This window comes from Sphaeramia orbicularis, chromosome 11, assembly GCF_902148855.1.
Source record: "Sphaeramia orbicularis chromosome 11, fSphaOr1.1, whole genome shotgun sequence".
Classification (NCBI taxonomy): Eukaryota; Metazoa; Chordata; class Actinopteri; order Kurtiformes; family Apogonidae; genus Sphaeramia; species Sphaeramia orbicularis.
In genome coordinates this window covers 37,995,288-38,022,765 of record NC_043967.1, presented here as the reverse complement: position 1 = coordinate 38,022,765, position 27,478 = coordinate 37,995,288, and positions in this window count along the sequence as shown.

Below are 27,478 nucleotides of genomic sequence, written 5' to 3'. Positions count from 1 at the left end.
TTCACCTCCTGAGACCCAGGAAAGTACAAGTTTGGGCTTTTTTAAATTAAATTATTACCTATATTGGATGCATTTTTTTTTTTTTTTTTTTTTTTAATTTCTATGGAATGTCCTTTTGTGGTGTAATTTTTTTTTTTTTTTTTTTTTTTGTGAGACTCTTGCTGGGTCTTAGTAGGTTAACTTTAAGAGATCACAGAGCAGTCCAGATTCTAAAACTAAGATGATCCTTTTCTTTCATTGTATTGCTTATAGACTAGACTGTCCTCATGTGGTTTGGACAATATTGCCTTTATAACCCTTTGGAACATGAGCTTAAACTGTCCATAAGTGTGGACGTCATGCATGAAAGGGTTAAACTGTCATATGGTGTGACATGAAAGCTATTTTATGTAAGTGAAAATGGGGTACTTTTTTTTTTTTTTCCTAACTCACTTCATCAAACATTTTAATCATGACTGCTTTGATATTTAACGTTTCCTTTTGAACATTTGGTATATTTCAGTTACTTTTTTCTAAATCATCATGCAAAGGAGGACGTCGCTCCTCAATCGTTCAGGATATTTTAGATTAATTCTCTTAAACCTTGTAACAACTGGAAGAAATGGCATGAGATTCTCGCTGATACTAATTTCCTTGTGTTCTATTGATGTTTTTATGAATTACTACTAACAAAGCTGTTTTTTTTTTTTTTTTCTCAGAATTGTGAATGTCACACACAAATGACATGATGTCACACCATATGATAAACTGCACCAAAAATGTCAATGCAAGAAGTGTTTTATAAATGGGTGCTTCTATAAAACTGGGTTTATTTTGGTATGTGGTACTTTTCCAGCTTTTCAGATCCAATAATAATAGATAAATTTAGACACATTTCCCCCCAGGATATACCTAATGATGACCTCAGATAAATGCAAAAAAAATTATACTCTTGCTCTGAGCCATCCCAAAATTAATGATTTTTTAATAAAATGTTGGGGCCAAAAATAGGACCAAAACTAGGACATGAAAAGCTACCTAGGTGTCAGTGCATTTTAGTTTAAAAGCATGGCTTGAAAGGATCTTATGTAACACTATAAATAAAGAGACTGTTACATTTGATGATCCTAGTGGTTTTTCTAATCCAGGCATGCAGGTTTTTCATGAATCTCAGTCTCATTCTAGGTTTTGTATGTAACCCATCGTGTCCACCAAGGTTATAATAGTTTTGGATTTTTCATTATAGTTTAGTTTTATTTAGTTTTGACTTTTTTTCTCTAATTCAGTTAGTTTTAATTCATTTTTAGAGCAGGTTTGCTAGTTTTTTATTGTTTTTTTTTTTTTTTTTTTCTAAATGCTTAATTTTACTTTAGTTTTAGGTTTTTTTTTTAAAAAATCTTTTCTCTTCTTCTCCCGTCAATTCAAATAAATCCCAGACAGGACTCTGCTGCTTTCTCCCAACTTTAGTCTCCATGTTGCTAAGTGGAGTTGCGATGAGAAGACAACTGTAAACATGTGACAAGAAGTGACGGACCATGAAGTGTTGTATGGTGTTGCTAGCTAAAATTGCTAGAGCGAAATAAATCGCTTTCGTATCAATCTGACATTGACAAAGACGAAAGCGAAGGGAATTTTATCCATAATTTTTATCCATTTTAGTTAGTTTTGTAAACACACAATACAGTTTCAGTTAGTTATGTTTTTTTTTTTTTTTAATTTTATTTATAGTTTTTATTTATTTCAGTTAACGAAAATGTTTTTTCAATCTAGTTTTCGTCATTTCGTTAGTTTTTGTTAACAATAATTACCTTGGTGTCCACTTGCGTTACATGCAGAACCTGCCCATTTGAATACAAACAAATCGTGAGTGATTTTGCAACAGCGATCATTTTTGTGAAACACTCTGCCTTGCATAATTAGTTCAGTTCCAAAAATTATATGATATATTAAAAAAAAAGCAATGTAGAATTTTCGTGTCCTTTTTACTGTTACATGCGGATTTTTTGGGGGAAAAAAATAAATAATAAAAAAAAAAAAAATGTGTTTTATCTAAAAAATACTTTCTCTTTTATCTCAGTAAGTATGTATTTTTAAAATAGACCCAAGTGTTTCCAAACTTGCTTCATAACATTAGTCTACATGTAGTTTATAGTTTTAGCCTTATGTCCTGTTTTTAGGGACTACTTTCAAACAATGAGGACACAGGTCACTCATGAATTTCAAACATAGAATAATAACAGCATTCACATGACCATAATGCAGCCTTTATACTACATATATACAGTAGAAAACCTCAACTGTGGAAAACATACTTGACCTAACATATTGACCAACATCAAATTTCCACCTTGCGTGTTTCGTCGTGTACATTTTTTTAGCTGGATTGATTAAACTGGTTTCTCGCAACTTTAAATCACAGTTTATAGGAACCCTAACCTATTGTCAAGGAAATTAATAAATCAAACTAGTATTTTCCACTGTGTGTCGTTACAAGTGCGCTGCATGAAGTTTTACGGCTTCGTCGCTCCTCGATAACACACAGGTTTGAAGATGGATGTAGCATCAGGAGCATTATCGTAGTCATCTGTCTTTTCTGGAGAGCCTCTGAATTATACAGTACCTAACGCTGCATTCTTCAGCTCTCAGCAAACTAACCTTCTGTCCATTAAAGGATTACCACAGTGGAAGAGTTGACAGAAACCGTGCTGGTTTTATCATACTTCATATTGTACACAAAGAGAGCTGTGAGTAGGCGAAGGCGTGGTGGTCAGTAAACACACACAGACTCCAGTTCAGTTCTTATCAGATGGACAAACCTTCATCCTTCATATTGTATGGAAGGAGTCTACAGAGGGAGGGGGCTCTGAGGTGAAGCTCTGTGGTTTAAGCAGCCCATTGCCTGATAGACCTCATGCATCACCCACAAAACACACACACACGCAGAAGACCACATTGGAACAGTGTTTTTCAACCTTGGGGTCGGGACCCCACGTGGAGTCGCCTGGAATTCACATGGGGTCGCCTGAAATTTCTAGTAATTGATAAAAAATTAAAACTTACTAATAAAATTTTACATTACACAGCCTAAATGTGCCTAAAATTAACGTTTATTTGCAACATATATAGCAAACTATTACATGATCAAAAATAAATTAATTTTAGCCAAATAAAATGTCTCTGTTTTGAATGTCTGGGGTCGCCTGAAATTTCTAATAATTTATAAAAAAAAAATTAAACTTACTAATAAAATTGACATTATATAGTGTATATCAGGGGTGTCAAACTCATTTTAGATCAGGGGCCACATCCCCCCAGTATGATCTGAAGTGGGCCGGACCAGTAAAATAACAACACTATAATATATAAATAATGTCAACTCCAAACATTTCAATGTGTTTATAGTGAAAACAAAAAAATTAATGGAAATTTTACATCTATAAACTAGCCTTTTAACAATTTGAATAACATGAACAACCATGAAAAACTGAAATATTATTAAGAAAATAAGTGCAATTTTAACTCTATTGTGCCTCTGCTTATCATTTATAAATGTGCATTACAACTTACACATCACAATGGATCTGCAAAATACACCAAATATTTTAGTAAATGGCAGAATATTCGTAAAATTGCATGTACTTCACTTAAGACACTTCTAGTTTTTCATATTTTTTGTGAAAGGCTAGTTTGTAAATTTGCACAATTTAATGTAATTTAACTTTTTTTTTTTTTTTTTTTTACACTAAAACAGAGAAAAAATTTGAATTATTTGTAGGTTTTTATGATGATATTTTACTGATTGGACCCACTTGAGATTAAAGTTGGGCTTTATTTGGCCCCTAAAGTAAAAGGACTGATTGTTAATATCTTTGTGTCATTTTTGCATTTCATTAATTCATCCCACGGGCCGGACTGAACCCTTTGGCGGACTGGATTTGGCCCCCGGGCCGCATGTTTGACACCTGTGGTCTAAATGTTGTCTAATATTAATGTTTATTTGCAACATAGTATAGCAAACTATTACACGATTAAAAACAAATTAATTTTAGCGAATAAAATGTCTCTGTTTTGAATGTCTGGGGTTGCCTGAAATTTCTAATAATTTATAAAAAAAAAAAAATTAAACTTACTAATAAAATTTACATTATATAGTGTATATCAGGGGTGTCAAACTCATTTTAGTTCAGGGGCCACATCCCCCCAGTATGATCTAAAGTGGGCCGGACCAGTAAAATAACAACATGAGAATATATAAATAATGACAACTCCAAACATTTCAATGTGTTTTATCGTGAAAACAATAAAATTACATTATGGAAATGTTTACATCTATAAACTAGCCTTTTAACAATTTGAATAACATGAACAAACATGAAAAACTGAAATATTATTAAGAAAAATAAGTGCAATTTTAACTCTATTGTGCCTCTGCTTATCATTTATAAATGTGCATTACAACTTACACATCACAATGGATCTGCAAAATACACCAAATTTTAGTAAATGGCAGAATATTCGTAAAATTGCATGTACTTCTCTTAAGACATTTCTAGTTTTTCATATTTTTGTGAAAGGCTAGTTTGTAAATTTGCACAATTTAATGTAATTTAACTTTTTTTTTTTTTTTTTTTTTTTACACTAAAACAGAGGAAAAATTTGAATTATTTGTAGGTTTTTATGATCATATTTTACTGATTGGACCCACTTGAGATTAAAGTTGGGCTTTATTTGGCCCCTAAAGTACGGGACTGATTGTTAATATCTTAGTGTCATTTTTGCATTTCATTAATTCATCCCACGGGCCGGACTGGACCCTTTGGCGGACTGGATTTGGCCCCCGGGCCGCATGTTTGACACCTGTGGTCTAAATGTTGTCTAATATTAATGTTTATTTGCAACATAGTATAGCAAACTATTACACGATTAAAAACAAATTAATTTTAGCGAATAAATGTCTCTGTTTTGAATGTCTGGGGTTGCCTGAAATTTCTAATAATTTATAAAAAAAAAAAATTAAACTTACTAATAAAATTTACATTATATGTGTATATCAGGGGTGTCAAACTCATTTTAGTTCAGGGGCCACATCCCCCCAGTATGATCTGAAGTGGGCCGGACCAGTAAAATAACAACACTATAATATATAAATAATGTCAACTCCAAACATTTCAATGTGTTTTATCGTGAAAACAGTAAATTACATTATGGAAATGTTTACATCTATAAACTAGCCTTTTAACAATTTGAATAACATGAACAACCATGAAAAACTGAAATATTATTAAGAAAAATAAGTGCAATTTTAACTCTATTGTGCCTCTGCTTATCATTTATAAATGTGCATTACAACTTACACATCACAATGGATCTGCAAATACACCAAACATTTTAGTAAATGGCAGAATATTCGTAAAATTGCATGTACTTCTCTTAAGACATTTCTAGTTTTTCATATTTTTTGTGAAAGGCTAGTTTGTAAATTTGCACAATTAATGTAATTTAACTTTTTTTTTTTTTTTTTTTTTTTTTTTTACACGAAAACAGGGAAAAATTTGAATTATTTGTAGGTTTTTATGATAATATTTTACTGATTGGACCCACTTGAGATTAAAGTTGGCTTTATTTGGCCCCTAAAGTAAAAGGACTGATTGTTAATATCTTAGTGTCATTTTTTGCATTTCATTAATTCATCCCACGGGCCGGACTGGACCCTTTGGCGGACTGGATTTGGCCCCCGGGCCGCATGTTTGACACCTGTGGTCTAAATGTTGTCTAATATTAATGTTTATTTGCAACATAGTATAGCAAAACTATTACACTATCAAAAACAAATTAATTTTAGCCAAAATAAAGCCTCCATTTTTGAATGTCTGGGGTCGTCAGAAATTTATGATGTTAAAATGGGGTCACGAGCCGAAAAAGGTTGGGAACCACTGTTGTAACATCTGGGGCAGGAGACCAGCCAATAATATTTCTACAGGGTGGGGAAGCAAAATTTACAATATTTTGAGGCAGGGATTGAAAGACAGTGTATGACCAATTATTTATTGAAAGTCATGAGAATTTATTTGCCACAAGAAAATGGACATAATAGAAAATGTTTTTATATCTATGTGTCCTCCTTCTTTCTCAATAACTGCCTTCACACGCTTCCTGAAACTTGTGCAAGTGTTCCTCAAATATTGGGGTGACAACTTCTCCCATTCTTCTTTAATAGTATCTTCCAGACTTTCTGGTAATAGTTTTGCTCATAGTCATTCTCTTCTTTCCATTATAAACAGTCTTTATGGACACTCCAACTATTTTGAAATCTCCTTTGGTGTGACGAGTGCATTCAGCAAATCACCACTCTTTGACGTTTGCTTTCCTGATTACTCATATGGGCAAAAGTTTTCTGAAAAGGTATGGATAATAGTGTTAGGTATGATTATGACATCACTATATGTTTGGTTTCAAAACAATTGACGTAGTGCCTGCTGAGAAAAAACAACAAAATGTTCATTGTAAATTTTGCTTCCCCACCCTGTATATGTCTAAGTAATGTATGCTATTGTTAATAATTATACACCTATTAAACATTCTACGATGTCTATCTTACAAAATGTATATACAGGGTGTTCCCAAAAAATGTATTCACACTTTAAATAACTGTATAACTAGTTAATTAGTTTTCGTTATTTTCTAAATGCTTTGTTTTAGTTTAGTTTTAGTTTTTTTTTAATATCTTTTCTCTTCTTCTCTTTGAATTCACATAAATCCCAGACAGGACTCTGCTGCTTTCTCCCAACTTTAGTCTCCATGTTTCCAAGGTAGAGTAGGAACGAGAAGATGACTCTAAACCACAAGTGACGAGAAGTGACGGACCATTAAATATCATGTGGTGTCACCAGCTAAAACTGCTTGAGGGAAATAAATCGATTTCATATCAATCCAACGTTGACAAAGACGAAAACGAAGGGAATTTTATCCATAATTTTTATCCGTTTTAGTTAGTTTTGTAAACACACAATACAGTTTCAGTTAGTTATTGTTTTTTTTTTTCTTTTAATTATAGTTTTTATTTATTTCAGTTAACGAAAAGGTTTTTTTTCAATTCTAGTTTTCGTCATTTTATTAGTTTTTGTTAACGATAAGAAGATATGTTGTTTATTATAATCATAACACTGCTGCACACTGATGTTGCTTTTCCACTACAGTTTCTACTGTTTGTCTTTTAGTAGTTATGGTGTTTCCATTGAATGTAAGCAGGGACCATCTACAGCAATACAACATGTGACTGAAAATGCTGATTTGTTCTTCCTGAATTATTGCTCATCTATACATATATGTAGGTCATCATGTTGCAATGTAGGACACCATACCAAACTTGTATAAAATATAAATATGTCCAAGTACATTTTCAAATAGACTCCATCTGGATAAACTGAGCACACATTCAGAGTCTAAACTACATTCACGCCTGAAATATTGTAAACTAAGATTTTATTTGGTTTCCTCCTCTGACGTTATTGCCTCGTTCATAGCCGCATTTGTCCTGCAGATGACGTTTCGGTATGTTTATGTATGTTGCTATGACAACCATTGTTGGACTACTATACCTGCGGTAGAAATGATGCATGCACAGTTAAAAGAAGTGAGTTGAGTCAGTGCAGTCGGTGGAAAAAGCAAAATGCAGATGTTTTTGGATGGATAACTTCCTCCTCAGGTTAAAAATAAGCATTTAAATATAAGCATTTAGGGAAAAATGAACTAATAAAAACTAGCAAACCTGCTCTCAATATGAATTAAAACTAACTGAATTAGAGAAAAAAAAAGTCAAAACTAAATAAAACTAAACTATATTGAAAAATCCAAAACTATTAAAACCTTGGTCTGTGAGGGTTAAAAAAAACCTTGAAGTACTCGTAGAGGCGCAGCCCTCCGCCAAGGCAAATCCATGCCCCCCCCATCACCACCAAAATTTAATCATTTGTTCCTTGTGCCAGTATCAACATTTCCTGATATTTTCATCCAAATCCGTCTATAACTTTTTCAGTCATCTTGCACACAGACAGAAGACAAACCAACACCGACAAAAACATAACCTCCTTGGCAGAGGTAAAAAACTAGCATGTTGACCTGTGTGGATCTACGGGTTCTAGATGTAGTTTTTATGCTGTTGTGTATTGTGCAATGCTGTTCCACATTTGTCCAGCAGTCACCCCAAAGCATTCTGGACATAGCAACATGATTGTAAGGCTATTGTATTCCAAAATTAGTAATATCTCCCAAAATATTGGTCCTATCAACTTGCCGTTTTTGCTACTATCTTCCTTAACCAAAATACATAAGCATGCTAAACTGCAGCAGTCAGCTCTGTATGGATTGTGTGATTCCCAAGACACACATGCAAGCACACAGAGGCCACTTGGCATTTATAACATAGAAAATTTTCCAAACTGTCTGTGTTGGTACTGACAGACCCAAGTGTTTGTTTAGTCAAATCCATCCTGTATTGGTCTGGTCTAGGTTTAGTGTTGCTTCTATCTTGCTGTTGTATTGGCTGAATGCTTTTATATTGTACATTTGTTCTGTATGGATAGGTTGAATAATAGTGTTGAAAAGGATGCAAGTGGAAGACATGAAGGCGAGGGGGACAATGGGTATGGTTACATGATGTTTTTTAAATCTGATTTGTTTTTCCAGAAGAAATGAATCCGGAACTAAAGTATTTTCTCTTCTGTTTACATGGAAATGTTAAACCCAATAAGGTTTACATGAGAAATGTTTATTCGGTTTCTCGCAGCCCTTCTGTTAGCTTAGCTCTTAGCATAATCACTGCACTTCCATGGTCACCAAAAGACCGGTTTAGCCGGTTTTTTAAAGGTGATTTGTAGTCTCTTGGAAGTGATTTTGTGAAATCCGATTCTCCCTAATTATTTTCTTTAGATCCACACTTACTGCACTCATACAATGTTTGGAACTGTTGTGTCAATGGAAGTTGGAAAATTTTTTTGTTGGAAGGGATGCATGCGCTAAATTAGCTTTGCTTTACCGTTTTAGCTTTGCATTAGTTTTTATTTCCCATGATTTTATTTGTGCAGTAAGTCATGACCATGATTTGAGCCTCAGTTTGTGATCATATTGACCCCACCGGACTAAAGGAATGATTAGGGAGAACTGAATTTCACAAATCACTCATAAAATACTACAAATCACCTATAAAAGCCTGGCTACGTCTGACCATAGGAATGAAGCCATTATGCTAAGCTAAGCTAAGCTAACGGAAGGGCTGCAAGAACAAGGCAATCGGTGCACTGCAGTGCAAACTGATTTGTCCACTTATGGAACTCATTAGTGCATGACAAATGAATAATAAAAACAAGTGGTGAACTCTTCCTTCAGGGTTTTCCAGGCTGGTAGATCCCATCAGAATAGCCCACTGGAACGGTTTGGGTTGACTAGACTGCATTGCATATTCTTCTGCCAGCGCAGAATGTGTGCGTCATCGCGACAGGACAAGACACGACGAGCATGTGCAGAATGGAAGGAATAAAGTCCAAACGGAATAAAGGGTTTACATGTCCCAGGAAGAATTTAGACCGATTCAAAAGGGGATTAAACCAGTGACTTTAATCGGTTTAAATTTAATCCCAACTTCTCTTTTTCAACTGGAATAAGGTGTTTACATGGGCATCTGAAATAGGATCTAACCTTTAATCAGTTTAACCCTCCGGTATCTGGGTGCACTTTTTAGGCCACTTTGCGCTTCGTGTTAAAAAACTTCATATTATTTTCACAATGTAAATGAGGTTAGAATTCAAAAGTTGTTCATTTGTACATGAGCATTAAAACTGTGGCCAAAAACTAAAATTTGCACATTGTAAACAAAAGAAAATTACAAGACTAGCATCTGTCTCCAAGTGTGCCGAAAACGCACTGTTCCTTCCATTCTAACCACTGTTTTTGATCCGAAAACCATTAAGGCATAAATCCTGCTTTTATGATATGTGGGCTTCATTTGAGAGGTGAGGGCCTAAATTAATTTATTAACGTTGTTAATGTTGCTGTTAATCATTGACATATGCCAGGCTGCAAAATCAAATAATAGGTAATCCAAGTTTAATGTAGTATTCTGAAAAAAAAAAAAAAAATCATATTTTGTTTTTTGCGTCAAAAAATGTAGTGACATCATGATAAAAAGAGATCATTTAAAGGGTTAAAAAAAATGTTGAATGATTATTTGATATGTATGATTACGGCTGACTTTGAATTACAAAAATAAAGTCAAAAAATAAATCAATATATAATATTTAATTGTTTGATTTGTAGGTGTACTATTTTGGCACACTTGGTGACAGATGCTAGTATTTTTTAACATTTGACCTAGCGCCAAAAATAATAATGCAAATTAACTGATGTTGTGTTAATCACTGACATATGCCAGGCTGCAAAATCAAATAATATGTAATCCACTTTTTAAGTAGTTTATTGAAAAAAATCAATTTTTTGTGTTTTTTTGCATCAAAAAAAAAAGGTTTGTTTACATGACAACACGGCATTTAAAGGGTTAAAAAATGTGACAATTATTGAGTATTTGGTATTTTTATTTACGACTCAAGTTGATGAAACAGAAAAAGTGTAAAAGAATTAAAAACAAACTGTATGAATTCTTTTTTTTTTTTGACATTATTCCACAAGTGTGCCACAAAGGCACACTTGGTGCTTAATAAGGGCCTTGGTGGACGGGATACCGGAGGGTTAAACCAAGAATAAAAGTTGCCATGTAAACGCACGGAATGGTACAGAAACTATTAAACACAGGAAGTATATGTTGTCAAACTGTGCGACATCCCTTTTCAGCACCACTTTACTCCCTTCGAGTCAGTGAATATGATTGAACATGAAACTGATGAAAAAAGGTGGGGACTGTAAGGTGGATGTGCAGGATTTATTACTCTCACTTGTATGAGCTCATACACACTGACCCAATACGTGTTGTTGATTCCACAGGCAGGTTAAGTCAAGAAAAAACCATACAATGATGTCATTCTCTCTCTCTCTGTTTTTTTTTTTTTTTTTTTTTTCCCCATGTTAGGACTGCCTGGCCCCATTACCAAAGAAGAAAATCCAACATGACAAATGGCAGCAAACTGGCTGCACATTAAGATGAAGAGTGCAAACAACGCTTGCCAGCAGTGAAATTAGCAGAGTAAGTATGAAGATATAACTCAGCTTACTGTGTCTCCTCTGATGTATGACACTGGACAGTGTAGCCCATCTGAGGCCAACAAAAAGCATCTCCATCAGCGACCACAGCCACGAGCATGATTGATGTCGAACAGTGATCCAAGTAGCCGACTAAATTAGTTATAGCTAATTAAAGCCGCATTTCGCCCTCACACACAAAAGATCGTGTTTCATTGCTTGATAATTTTACAGAGCGCTGTCACAGATCCAGGCGAGGGTGTCATGCAGTATTTGTAGTAACAATTCTAAATGTGTTAGACTGAAAGAAAAGACATTTGTGCACATATTTACTTTGTAGTGAATGGAAACATGGTGATATTTTATGATGTATTTGTTTATATGACAGAAGAGAAACAGCTAAGGCCTAAATTTCAACTTCACGATTCTCTATATAGAATAGAATAGAATAGAATAGAATAGAATAGAATACTTTATTGTCACTGTCCAGGAATAATGGAAATCTGTTATATATCATAATTGTACTCAAGTATGGTGAATTAGTCCACATTTGAGGTCTTTTACTTTGATAATTTCCATTTGATGTACCATTATGGATGGAGGGATGGATGGATAGATGCTTTTGTGGCAGTTCCCAAATGATCTTTTCTGTATTTTTAGCATTTTCTAAGTAATTTATCATCATGTATCGTAAAATAATCATCTGTATTTTGCATTTTTCAGTGAAAAGATTAAATATTTCCAATATTTAATCACTGATCATGTAGATGTTCATAAAAATTCAAATTAAAGTTGAGGGTTATTATATCAAAACAGAGAAAAGTGAAGAAAAAGTGACTTTTTCAGCAAAATATATCATTAATTGAACATAAACCCAGCGTCTCCATCCACTGTCATTGATCCAGCTCCATGGGTTTTACTGGTGAATCAATGCTGTAGATGATGACGGTGTTTCCACGGTAACTACGGAGCCTCTGAACGTCCAAATGGGTCATATCTGATGACCATGAAAAGACGACAAACTGTATTTTACACCAATTATTTACATGGTTAATGGATCAACAGGTATTGAACAGTTTAGATCAGTAGATGCTTTTGGTCAGTGGTATATAAAGTAGTAAAATGCAACAAATGCAGCAGTGATAGTCAATCGCCTATAAGTGTGTAATATTAGTACTTTTTTAAACCTATAAAGACCTAGTGATACTTCAGCAGCAGTCCCCAAATTCATTTTTCTCTTTATTTAACCTTTCTTAAGTGATTTACCACCATTTATTGTAAATTATCCTCTTTAGTTTGAGTTATTTCAATGCAAATCATGTATTTTCTTATATTTAATTCACTGATCATGTAGGAGTTCATTAAAGCTCAGAGTAAATTCAAAGGTTATTATATCAAAACAGAGAAAACTGAAGAAATAGTGACTTTTTCAGTAAAATCTATCCTTAACTGAACCTAAACAAAGTGTCTCCATCCACTGTCATGCGTTTTACTTTATTTATTTACGATTTATTATATTATGTATTTACTATTATTTACTATTATTTATTTATAATATACCACTATATTTTCCATTTTTCAGTGAAAATCAGGTATTTTCCTATATTGAATTCACTGGTCGTACTTTCGATCTTTACTTTTGCGCGATTGCATTTATAGTCCTATGTTTGATGCTAGTTTGTTTTTGTTTTTTTTTTGCACTTTGTGTTGCATTGCTATGTTTGCCTGAAGATGCTCAAACTTCAATCTCGTTGTGTTCTTTTATACAATGACAATAAACTATTGCATTGAACTGATCATGCAGATGTTCATAAAAGCTCAGATTGAAGTTGAAGGTAATTCTATCAAAAATAGAGAAAACTGAAGAAAAAGTGACTTTATCAGCAAATACATCATATATTAACTGAACATAAACCAAGCGTTAATCCATTATCATTGATCCAACTCCATGGGTTTTAGTGGTGAATCAATGTTGCAGAAGATGACAGCGTTTCCACGGTAACTACGGAGCCTCTAAACATCCAAATGGGTCATATCTGATGACCATGAAAAAATGACAAACTGTATTTTACACCAATTATTTATATGATTAATAGGTCAACAGGTATTAAACAGTTTACATCAGTAGATGCTTTTGGTCAGTGTTGGATATTTGGGTCTTTATGGGTTAATGTTTGTGATAAATTGAAGGATTAAGTAAAAGTTGACCTTCTCGCAGGAAAATGACACTTCAAACATAAATTAATCTTACAGATTACGATGCATTGCTGTAGATTGTGGTATATAAAGTAGTAAAATTCAGAAAATGTGGCAGTAATAGTTAAACAATAGCCTATAATGTGCATTTTTATGCGTCAGTATCACTTTTTTAACCTATTAAGACCCAGTGTTACTTTTGTGGCAGTTCCCAAATTTATTTTCCCTATATTTAACCTTTCTTAAGTGACTTATCACCATTTATTGTAATATCATCTTCTTTAGTTTGACTTTTTCAGTGTAAATCATGTTTTTTGTATATTTCATTCACTGATCACGTAGATTCAAAGTAAATTCAAAGGTTATTATATCAAAACAGAGAAAACTGAAGAAATAGTGACTTTTTCAGTAAAATCTATCATTAACTGAACCTAAATTAAGTGTCTCCATCCACTGTCATGGGTTTTACTCTACTTATTACTATTTACTGTATTATATTACTATATTTACTGTATATTTACTGTATACTATATATTTACTATTATTTATTTATAATATACCACTATATTTTCCATTTTTCAGTGAAAATCAGGTATTTTCCTGTACTGAATTCACTGGTCGTACTTTCAATCTTTACTTTTGCACTATTGCATTTATAGTCCTATGTTTGATGCTAGTTTTTTTTTTTGTTGTTTTTTTTTCACTTTGTATTGCATTGCTATGTTTGCCTGAAGATGCTTGACCTTCAATCTTGTGTTCTTTTACACAATGACAATAAACTATTGAATTGAACTGATCATGTAGATGTTCATAAAAGCTCAGATTGAGGTTTAAGATAATTCTATCAAAAACAGAGAAAACTGAAGAAAAAGTGACTTTATCAGCACAATACATCATATATTAACTGAACATAAACTGAGTGTCTCCATCCACTGTTAAGGGTTTTACTGGTGAATCAATGTTGTAGAAGATGACAGTGTTTCCACGGTAACTACGGAGCCTCTAAACATCCAAATGGGTCATATGTGATGACCATGAAAAGATAAACTGTATTTTACACCAATTATTTACATGTATTGATAGGATTAGTGCATCAACAGGTATTAAACAGTGGTCACCAGTAGCTGTTTGGGTCTTTATGGGTTAAATAAATAAAGGGTTTCAGTATTTCTTCTAATGCCACTGGTTGTATTTGTAGTTGTTAGCGGTCATAGTATTTTGGGTTTGTGCTCCATGGGTTTGTTTCTGTCTGTACCGGCCTACATTGTTTTGTGTTTACTCAGCTCTGTCTAGAATAGACACAGAACACATGTCCAATACTGCATGTCAGAACGCACCAGTCTATCCAAAACCTCCTCCTGACCTTTGCAACAAGCAAGCAATGCAGCAGCAAAGGTCCTCTGTGATTTAGTCTGGTCAACTTTTTTGATACAAAAGCACGAATGTAACACGAGCTGTACTTTTCACTGAAAGCAGAGTTCGTGTTACTTTTTTTTTAAGCCTGATTATGACATATTTGATCTCAGTTGATTGGTTGGAAAATTATTCCTCCAATCACACTGTAGACAAACTAATCCAAACAAGGCGGTATGTGGCAGCTCGTGATGAGACTTTGGAAGGATGAGCGTGAGAAATTGGACAGAGACACATTAGATCAGATTGGTAACATGTCGTACACAAGATTATACAAAACATCTGAAAAATATACACATTTTGTGAGCTTTCAAATCAGTGTTGATGTAATAATGAAGTGGTGAAGCACAAAACCACAGAGTTTGGGGAGGCCTAAACTTTAAAATGGAATCAAAACACACATCTTTTCTGTACTTTTCAATTTTCTCTTTCTATTGTTTTCTGTTGATTTATCATTATTTTGTAGTGCCATTAAGTGACCATACCCCCCAACACTGGGCGGCTAAAATTTACTTAGGGGGTCAAATGAGTGGAAATTTTTGTCAAAAAAAAAAAAAGTTATAAGAAATGCATAGAACTGTATTGAAATAACATTTGTGCACAGACTACTGATATTATTTAACAGTGGAAGCTCTATTTTCAGAAATATTGGATTTGGAATAGCACGTGTATGTGAAAACTTTTGCTGGTGGACGGACGTGACATTACCCATGATGCTCTGGTCAGTACCAGTACTTTATTAGTAATAAACTTATAGACTTACTATTGCTAATTCTCCTCTTATTCATAAATGTTAGTATTGTGGATCTAAAACAATAACAGCTGACACAAAAACACTAAATGTGTCAGTGGACGGATGTGACATGGTTGTTACAGATCCCATCATACTGATGCTCTGCCGCCATGTCACCGTTTACACTAATGATCCCTGTGCAAAAACTAGGATCAGAATTATTTATTGTATAGTTTATCATCATACTAAAGAGGAAATAACAACATAGAATTGTTATTTCTTTATTCTTTATTATTAGAAAACTGTTGATTTCAAAAATGACATGTGACATTCTTAATGTATGTATTGGCGTAACATAGCAGGATGGATCAGCACCATACTCCATATTGAACCTGTAAAAATAAACATGTGATATGTAGGAGAGAATCTGGTAAGAAAAATTGGGGAATCTAAAAGAATAGAATATTTGTTTTTCAGGTAAATTCAGTTCAAATATAACTTGGCCATTTGCGACATGAAAATATAGCATTAATTGTGACGAAATTGGACATTTTTGAGCTGAAAACATAGTTCATATGAGCATCAACATGTTGAACAGAACTGAAATCCTGTCAATTTGCAGAACTTGCATTTACCAACACAAAGTTCCTTTGGGGATTCACTTATATCAGGGGTGTCAAACTCATGTTAGTTCAGGGGCCACATACAGCCCAATACGACCTGACGTGGGCCGGATCATTAAAATAATAACATAATACATAAATAATATCAATTCCAAAATTTGTATGTCTAATTTCTATGTTTTGGAGTGACAAAAGTAAAAAAAAATTATATTATCAAATTTTTTACATCGACCAACTATCCTTTAAAAAAATGTGGAAAAACATGAACAATCATGACCAAAGTGAAATTTATTAAGAAAAAAGGTGCAATTTTAACAATTTATGCCATTATTTGGTCTCAGCTTCTCATTTTCACATGTTCATTACAACGTACAGACCACAGTAAATCTACAAATACACAAAACATTTAATAACAGACAGAATATTGGTACAATTACCCTTAATTCTCTTAAGACATTTCAGGTTGTTCATATTTGTTCAGGTTTTTCACATTTTTTGTAAAAGGCTAGTATGTACAGGGTGGGGAAGCAAAATTTACAATATTTTGAGGCAGGGATTGAAAGACAGTGTATGACCAATTAGTTTATTGAAAGTCATGAGAATTTATTTGCTACAAGAAAATGTACATAATAGAAAATGTTTTTATTCTATGTGTCCTCCTTCTTTCTCAATAACTGCCTTCACACGCTTCCTGAAACTTGCGCAAGTGTTCCTCAAATATTGGGGTGACAACTTCTCCCATTCTTCTTTAATAGTATCTTCCAGACTTTCTGGTAATAGTTTTGCTCATAGTCATTCTTTCTTTCCATTATAAACAGTCTTTATGGACACTCCAACTATTTTTGAAATCTCCTTTGGTGTGACGAGTGCATTCAGCAAATCACACACTCTTTGACGTTTGCTTTCCTGATTACTCATATGGGCAAAAGTTTCTGAAAAGGTATGGATAATAGTGTTAGGTATGATTATGACATCAGTATATGTTTGGTTTCAAAACAATTGACGTAGTGCCTGCTGAGAAAAAAACAACTAAATGTTCATTGTAAATTTTGCTTCCCCACCCTGTAAATGTAATCATTTTTCTGTAATTTTACTTTTTTTGCACTAAAACAAAGAGATAAATTTGTGGGGGGTTTTATTTATAGTTTATTATGATAGTATTTTACTGGTCTGACCCACTTTAGATGGAATTGACCTAAAATTATTCTGACACCACTGATTAATATCTTCAGTGTAATTTTTGCATTTCACAAATTCATTTACAGACCAGATTGGACCCTTTGGCGGGCCGGATTTGGCCCCGGGTCGTATGTTTGACACCTGTGACTTACATTGATTTCTTATGCACAAAGACATAAATAAGACCTCTAAGCAAATTTTAGCCAAAATCAGTGTTGATGTAATAACGAAGTGGCGAAGCACGAAGCTCAAACCACAAAGTTTGGGGAGGCCTAAACTTAAAATGGAATCAAAAACACATCTTTTCTGTACTTCTCAATTTTCTCTTTCTATTGTTTTCTGTTGATTTATCATTTATTTTGTTGTGCCGTTACGTGACCATACCCCCCAACACTGGGACAAACAGTAGTTACTTTTAGCCTTTTACTGTAAATCCAGTTGCCCTGTCTGTCGCTTGAGTTGTTGGACAATAACACTAGTGGAAAAAAAAACCCCCCTCACCTAAGAACCAAAATAAAAGGTTTTATGTCACGCTGAAAGACAGAACCCTCCTTACTTTACAATTAAACTCCGCCTGGGCTGTCCTCATGGGTATTGGACGGGGGACCGAGGTGGGACGGGGGATCAGGGAAAGACTTGCTTTGACACCAGATAAAGGCCATGCCTGTGGTGAGCGCAGACTTCACAGCCCGAGGGGATAACGAAGAATGGCAGCCACCTTGTGCTAATGGCTCTGTGGTGTCACTCTTCCAGCGGTCTCACCCTGATGACATCATCGCCGCAGGCAGACGTGTGTCACAGTCGATTGTTTAGAATATCTATCGCTGCGGCAGAAATCTGACTCAAAATGTGATGACAGTGAACATTTTGCACTTCGCTCTGCTCTGCGTATGAGTGTCTGCACAGTCAGATGACGTTAACCCTTTATCATGATCGAATTTTAATCCATGTGTCTGACATCATGGGGCTGTAAAATTTGTCGCCAACTACCAACATAGCCTTCTTTATTATAATGTTTTACTTAAATGAGGTGCCAATGAGTATTCAGAAGAGGTTAAATTAATTTATTTGACCCAAAATCAGTTATTAGTGCAATTAAGCCTGTATTTTACCGCAGCAGATTGGGATTTTATGTGTTTCAAATACTGTTTTGCGTCACTTCATTAATGCTAAGTTGTGCATTGAAAAAATTCAGTTTTATTTACCTTTTCCTGAACTGGCAGAACAGGAAAATAAGCTAGTAAAACGCATATGATGTAAAAACCTTAAAAGCCGAATTCGATATCACAGATGTTTTGATGGGAGCTAATGTTAGCTAACGGTAGCTAACACATTTTCCTGAACTGAGAGAACAGGAAAATGGGCTAGCAAAATGCAAGTGATATAAAACCCATAAAAGCTGTATTCTATATCACAGATAGAATAGATAGAATAGAATAGAATGATGCCTTTATCGTCATTATATATGTAACAAAATTAATAGACAACTCTCTAGTGGTGCGTAGTGCAAAACAGTTTAAAAGAAAAAGAAGAAAAGTAAAGTGTAAATATATATACAGAATAAAAACAAGCATGTTTGATGGGAGCTAATGTTAGCTAACGGTAGCTAACATCTTTTTCTGAACTGAGAGAACAGGAAAATGAGCAAGCAAAATGCAAATGATAAAAAAAACAACAACATAAAAGCCATATTCTGTATCTCAGAAAGGAGCTAATGTTAGCTAACATGCTGACTTCAGCTAAGACCTTTCCCTGAACTGAGAGAACAAGAAAATAAGCTAGCAAAACACAAATGATATAAAAACTTTAAAAGCCATATTCTATATCACAGATGCAGTTTGACGGGAGCTAATATTAGCTAACTTGCTAACAGTAGCTAACACCTTTTACTAAACTGAGAGAACAGGAAAATGGGCTAGCAAAATGCAAATGATAAAAAAAAACCTTAAAAGTCGCATTTTATTTCACAGATGAAGTTAGATGGGGAGCTAACTTGTTAACATTAGCTAAACCTTTTCTTGAACTGACAGAACAGGAAAATAAGCTAGCAAAATACAAATAATATAAAAACCTTAAAAGCCATGTTCTGTATCATAGATGCAGTTTGATGGGAGCTAATGTTAGCTAACATGCGAACATTAGCTAATACATTTTCCGGAACTGAGAGAACAGGAAATGGGCTAGCAAAATGCAAGAAATACAAAATCCTTAAAAGCCATATTCTGTATCATAGATGCAGTTTGATGGGAGCTAATGTTAGCTAAAATGCTAACATTAGCTAACAGCTTTTCCTGAACTGAGAGAACAGGAAAATGAGCTAGCGAAAAGCAATTGATAAAAACCTTAAAAGCCATATTCTGTATCTCAGAAAGGAGCTAATGTTAGCTAACATGCTGACATTAGCTAACACCTTTCCCTGAACTGAGAGAACAAGAAAATAAGATAGCAGAAGGCAAATGATATAAAAACCTTAAAAGCTGTATTCTATATCACAGATGCAGTTTGACAGGCACTAATGTTAGCTAACATTAGCTAACAGCTTTTCCTGAACTGAGAGAACAGGAAAATGAGCTAGTGAAAAGCAATTGATATAAAAACCTTAAAAGCCATATTCTGTATCTCAGAAAGGAGCTAATGTTAGCTAACATGCTGACATTGGCTAACACCTTTTCCTGAACTGAGAGAAGAAGAAAATAAGCTAGGTAAACACAAATGATATAAAAACCTTAAAAGCCGTATTCTATATCGCAGATGCAGTTTGAAGGGAGAAGGGAGCTAATGTTAACTAACATTAGCTAACACCTTTTCCTGAACTGAGAGAACAGGAAAATGGGCCAGCAAAATGCGAATGAAATAAAAACCTTAAAAGCTGTGTTCTATATCACAGATGCAGTCTGATGGGAGCTAATATTAGCAAACATGCTAATATAGCTAACATCTTTCCCTGAACTGAGAGAACAGGAAAATGGGCTAGTAAAATGCAAATAATAAAAACCTTAAAAGTCATACTCTGTATCACAGATGCAGTTTGATGGGAGCTAACACTAGCTAACACACGAACATTAGCTAGCTCCATACTCCATTTTTCCTCTGAATAAGACTTGTAAATTTGTCAACTTCATCCACTTATCTGCTCTTTATCGTCATGTGTAAAATGGTACAAGGACAAATGGAACTCGTGGAACTGCAGCTGAATGAACAGGTTTGGACTTGGAAGTAAGAACTGACGTCTCGACTTAAAAAGTGGATTCAGCTGACCCTTCGCTAAAACAGTTGCTTTCCAGTCCTGTTTTAACTTCCATAACCAGGAGCAGGAATCAAGCCTATCGAGCTTTAAGAACAACTGCTGTAAGTGAACATTTACATATTTAGTCTCTTGTACCAATGATTAATGTATGCTATTTATCACCTAGAAATATTACAACACTATTTTCCTCATTAGTTAAAGTCATACTGTAATAGATTGTTAGCTAAGAGGGCTCGTAAGGACATGGCAGTGTTATACACAGACATTTATTCATTTATATTTTTAAGAGTGTTTATCTATGATGGATCCTGTAAGTTCAAAAGCACATATATTTCAGCTTTAGAGGATGGTGTTGTAATGGTTCGTTTATGAAGCTAAAAACCACTCACAGCTGAACATTAGTATTAAAGTGTGTGTATATAGTATGTGTGTATATATGTAAATACCTAGACATCAAAAGGTTTAAAAAAAACAACAAATAACTTTAAATTTCTAAGCTAATGTATATGCACAGCACAAGGGAAAAGAAGTTGCTAACATTAGCTTAGCACAGAGTTATTAGCAAACCATAATTACTGTATTAGTAGTATTTAGTATTTGTTTTAGTGGTATTATTCAGCCTTAAATGATACCCATTCTTATCTAAAAACACAAAAAAAAAACCAACTCAAATTTGTTTGCCTATTTAGTTAGCGTCCTTTGTTTTTGTTGGTCTACGTAACACTATATTGTAAATATAGCTCCTTTAGTGCTAAGCGAACTAGTTAACCTTCCAATTCATATGAAAAAGGGGCGTAAAAATGAATGGGAGATCTGGACCAAGTAAAAAACCCAAAACTTTCCACTTCTATTGCAGAATGAGAAGAGGCCTTTTTTTCCATTGTGCCCAATTCAAAGCGTGTTTACCGGATCTGTCTGATCTTTTGGAAATCTGCTTGAGGCTGGAACCAGCATCTACTGTCACGTTATGCAACCCTGGCTGGCCCCATTCAGTTGAAGTCATCAGAGTAAGGTAAGATCATGTGTTGAATTGTCTTGTGCTATAACACAGGTGTCAAACATGCGGCCCGGGGGCCAAAACCGGCCCGCCAAAGGGTCCAATCCGGCCTGCGGGATGAATTTGTGAAAAATTGCAAAAATTACACTGAAGATATTAACAATCAATGGTGTCAAAATCATTTTAATTCAGGTTCCACATACAGACACATACAGTCCAATTAGATTTCAAGTGGGTCAGACCAGTAAATATTATCATAATAACCTATAAATAATGATAACCCCAAATTCTCTTTGTTTTTTGGTGTAAAAAAAGTAAAATTACATGAAAATGTTTACATTACCAAACTATACATTTACAAAAAATGTGAATAACCTGAACAAATATGAACAAATGGAAATGTGTTCAGAAAAGTAAATGCAATTTTACCAATATTCTGCTTGTTACTAAATGTTTTGTGCGATTGTAATGCACAAGTGTAAATGATAAAGTGATAAACCAAGGCAGAATATTGTTAAAATTGCACTTGTTTTTCTTAAGACAATTCAAGTTGTTCATGTTATTCAGATATTGAAGGAAACTTTCTAGACGTAAACCTGATCATAATAGAATTTTACTTTTTTTTACTGTTATTATTTTACTGGTCCGGCCCACTTGAGATCAAATCGAGCTGAAAGTGGCCCCCGAACTAAAATGAGTTTGACACCCCTGTGCTATAAGGATCCATGCAGTTACGCAATGTACACCTATTATCAGGGGCACCGCTACCATTTGTGGGCCCCATGCAAGATAAACGTTGGAGACCCTTTCATGAAATTCAGTCTCTTGTCGATCTGTCGGAGCAGGGGGGTGATGGTGTATGTATGTGGGGGTGTGGTTTGTACATAACGTCACTTACCCTTGCATGAAAACGAACATGAAACCTAATATTCCTTCAATGTCCGACTCCCAGCTTCTATGCATCTCTTATACAACGGATGTTACATGAAATTTTCACAACTTCCAGCCTGTATCCACTGGACCCCTTCCACTGCTCTATGGGCCCCCACAAATACTGGGCCCCATGACTCTGTCATGTTTACCCACCCCCCACCCCCCTTATTGGCGCCCCAGCCTATTATATTGTAAATATAATGGTCATTGGTTGTTTTAAAACATAGGTGTCAAACATGAGGCCCGGGGCCAAAACCGGCCCGCCAAAGGGTCCGGTCTGGCCCCTGGGATGAATTTATGAAATGCAAAAATTACACTGAAGACATGAACAATCAAGGATGTTCAAATCATCTTCAGTCAGTTGAATCTAAAGTGGGTCTATTACTATCATAATAACCTATAAATAATGAAAAAGGCAAATTTTTCTCTTTGTTTCAGTGTAAAAAAAAATATTACATTACATTATGTTTACATTTACAGACTAGCCTTTTACAAAAAATGTGAAAACCTGAAATGTCTTAAGAGAAGAATGTGGAATTGTACCAGTATTCTGCCTGTTATTAAAGTTTTTGTGTATTTGTAGATCCACTGTGATCTGTAAGTTGTGATGCACATGTTATAAATGATAAACTACGGCATAATATTGTTAAAATTGCGTTTATTTTCCTTAAGAATTTTCAGGTTGATCAGATTTGTTCATGTTGTGTTCAAGTACAGTTCGTAAATGTAAACATTTTCATGACAGAATTTGACTTTTTTCACTCAAAAACTTTGGAGTTGACATTATTTCTAAGTTATCCTATTATTTATATTATTTTACTGGTCTGGCCCAGTTTAGATCATATTAGGCTGTATGTGGCCCCTGAACTAAAATGAGTTTGACACCCCTGTTTTAACCCTTTTATGCATGAATTATGAGAACCTTAAGCAAGATTTTTTTTTTTCCTGAGTGTTTTTATTCCTCTTTAGGCATGAAAAAAAAACAACACAAAAACAATGTGATTGATTTTTTTTTTTTTTTTTTTAATCAACCTGTTTTTCATGGAGTTACAAAAATGTCCACTCAGCCACACCATGAATTTTATTCTTGAAGCAAGAAACATGTATTTAAAATCCAATATCATCAAGTGATATAAAAACAGTGAAATGAAACCATGTTTAATGCAGCTAATCGGATGTTTTCTCACATTTTAACATATTCTAATACTAGTTATTACTCACTTCATGGAGATAATATGCAAAAAATAAATATTAGCAATTGATTTCCACTCAAGAACCAATCAAGAACAGCAAAGTTACAATAGTGGTATGAATTGCAGTTTATGAGATGATGCATAAGTGTGCACTGTGTTGGTTGATATGGAACTAAAACAACAAAACCCATGAATATACAAGAGTAAAGCTGTAGAGTAACTGTCCACTGTAGTGACCACTATGCATGAAAGGGTTAAAAGAAGCTCTAAAGCTCAAAAAATGTGGGTACACCTGTTACACAATAACAAGTGCTAAAGCTTGGCCGATGGAGTAACAGTAACTAACATCGACATTTATATAGTTTGATTTCATTCACGTTACATTAAGTGCCAGTTTTTTCAAGCGGATTGTCCCTTTGTCTCTTGTAATTCCACAAGACTGCAGAGGTTTTACATTGTGTGATTCATACAGCCACTTTTCTGATGAGGTTGGGCCAAGAAAACTTTTGTAGCTTAACGCTCAGTATTTTTTCGCAAGAGGTTTTGTATGCAGACTTAAAACCTTGAGCTCATTATTCTATACACTCGGCGCAGAGCTGCTGAAGTGGCCTCAGAGAGTCTAAGCCACCAGTGGCATCCACTCCCAGCACACACAAACGCATAATTCCATAACTCACCTTTGAACCGTCGAGTGCGAAAAGTGAAGTCATCATTCGTTGAAATGCTAATGATGGTATTGCGTGTTAGATTAAAGTTCCCTCAAGGCCCCACGGACCTGACTGGAATCTTTCAGCGGGAGCTCAACATGACATGTATGGCCTGCGCACAAAACAGGAGAATAATACATAAGAGTGACTTGCATTTGCACTTGGTAATAAGTCTTCTAGCTGATGACTAAATGGTGTGGATACTGGCTCTCGTTCAGCGTTACCATTGTGATTCAGCGTTTACGAATGTTTGTGTGTGTAGAGCACTTCGCTTGCCATCACCATGACAAACCACGGAAGCTGAAGGAGTCAAATCAAGAGTACCATCAGTGTTCTTACTCGGTTGCGCAACCATTTAATTAAATCCAAGTTAGAAGAAGTCGGTAAACATGAGACGGCCAAAGCTATTCAAGCACGTCTGAATGAGTTGCTGAGGTTCGTCTCTGGAGTTAAACACACATTTTGGCTTAACACCACAGCTCCTGATTGAAGATAGTCCAGTTCTTTACTTTTTAGCTTCAATGTAGGGAAAGAAGAACAAATATTTTTTTTCATCCACAAAACGGGGGAACATTAAGACATCAGTGGTGTTTTTGTACATCTCTGGCAAGCTCTTAGAATCAGGGTTTCCACAAAGGGTCACGAAACGCTCACTGCAGCCTGTAATACTCTGCAAAACGCTATGACACTGAACTAAATGTAGCCCTTTTTTACATGAAGTCAACTAGAACTAAGTGGTCAGTAAATCAAGTTGAAACTGTTACAAAATGAGAAGGGAACTAAAAGAGGATTTTGGCAATAAATTACATATTTTGCTTTCATAGTGGAAACGAAGACATTGACTTTTAACAGATAAGCAGCTGCTAACTTGAGAGGGGGAAAAAAGAAAAAAAAAACCTGCCCCAGTCACACCAGGAAAGACAAACAAACTCTGATCTTTAAAGTTCCCACATCATCTATTTAATTTTTCGTTACATGCGGAAGGCAGTGTCACTCAGATTGATGTGGAGTTATACAAAATGTCCTCCCAAATGTTTCACATGTAAAACATAAGCCAGATTCTCATGAAGGCCAACTGCCTGGAGGCCTCTCACTACTGACATGACCTGCACTCTGCTTGACTGTCACCAGCAAAATGGTTATTGTATTACCAAACGGAGCACACACGGATATACTGTTCTGCATGTGTGGAATAGACAACAGGGGTATTTTGGAATTCTGTTGTATTTCTTTTTCAGGGACTATACTTGCATGCACACTCTATACTGAATAGGACAATACTTCAAATTTGGTGCAGGTCATATTAACACTTTACTCCATTTTGATTTGTAAACACATAACAGTGACCTTTTCAAGAAAATTATTCAAAAAATGAAGAAGGAAAGCTATGTTTGCAGAGTCAAAGAAGGGGAAAACCTTGGATGAAGACTTTTTAATCAAAGTATACATACAGCAAAACATGAGAACTTTAATTGTCCTGTTTTAAAGGTGTCCTGCCACATGTATTTCATTACTTATGTGTCTGAAGTTCTACCATGAACTCTCTAACACAGTGTTTTTCAACCTTGGGGTCGGGACCCCACGTGGGATCACCTGGAATTCAAACGGGGTCACCTGAAATTTCTAGTAATTGATAAAAAGAAAAAGAAAAAGCTTCCTAATAAAAATATATGTTGAGTTGAGAGAGACAATCACAATACATAAGACAAGACAAACTCTGAAGCTGAAACTGAAGCACTGCAATGCAAAAATCTAAATCTGACCAAGTGTATTTTCTCATTTCTAGTCAAAATATCTCATCACACTTAAAAAAAACAACAACAGAATCACTTAAAGAGTAAATTTTAAGTGAGATATAAGAACTTATTTTTGGACAATAGATCTAGAAAATCTTATTTGAAGAAATCTTACTAAGATCATTTTCACTTGTTTCATTGGCAGATTTTTTTGCTTAAGTCAAGATCTTTTTTGCTTAATTGAAGCAAAAAAATCTGTACATTTATACATTACATAGCCTAAATGTCATCTAAAATGAATGTTTATTTGCACCATTGTAAAAAAAATTACATGATCAAAAACACATTAATTTTAGCAAAAAACAAAATTTCTCCTGTTTGAATGTCTGGGGTCGCCAAAAGTTTGTGATGTTAAAATGGGGTCATGAGCCAAAAAAGTTTGGGAACCACTGCGCTAACATTTTTTGTGGAAAAAATGCCTTGGTTATCAAGTTTCATGCCATTCTAACGTGGTATAGAAAGCCTGCTGGAAGACTCAACTTGATTTACGCTAGCTCTCATGACTATTCAACATGGTAATCTGCTTGACTCTGATTGGCTAACAGCTAGCTAATGAGAGCCTGGCTTTTCAGCATCCTTTACCCTGCACAATAAGTAGAGGAACTGGCAGGAAGCAAAAGTGAAATTTAACATACTCCCGGCTTCTGTGCTCTCTTGTACGGCATACCTTACACGGAATTTTCACAACTTATAATCTGTTTGTTTGTTGTTGTTTATTTTTTTAAATATTGCAAAAAAAAATAAATGACAAAAAGATTTATGTAAAAAAGGAAGGAGCAGGATGAAGTTTAATTTATAATCCCCCACCCACTTACCCCATCTTTCACCTACCCTAAATTCCTGTCAGATTCCCTAAGTAACTCAAAAATCCTACACATCAGACTAAATCTGACTATGAAAAAAACACAAAATTGCTGTACATATCAAATATAGACTGTCTATTTTGCAGCAGCATTTCACATTAAACTAAACTGGGTCCTTTCCATAACAGTAATGATGCACATATCAAAACAAAATAAACTCTGTCCATTTCATAGCAAAAATACACTATTAAAAAACAAAAATAAACTGTGTTCTTTTCATGACAATAATACACATATCAAAAACAAAAGTACACTATCAGTTTCATAACAATAATGCACAAAAATAAACTGTCATTTCTTAGCAGCAGTAATATGCTTATCTAAAACAAACTACCAATTCCGAACCATACCCAATATAAAAAAGTACAAAATAAACTGTTATTTCTTAGCAGTAATATACTTATCAAAAACAAACTATGTCCAATTCCGAAC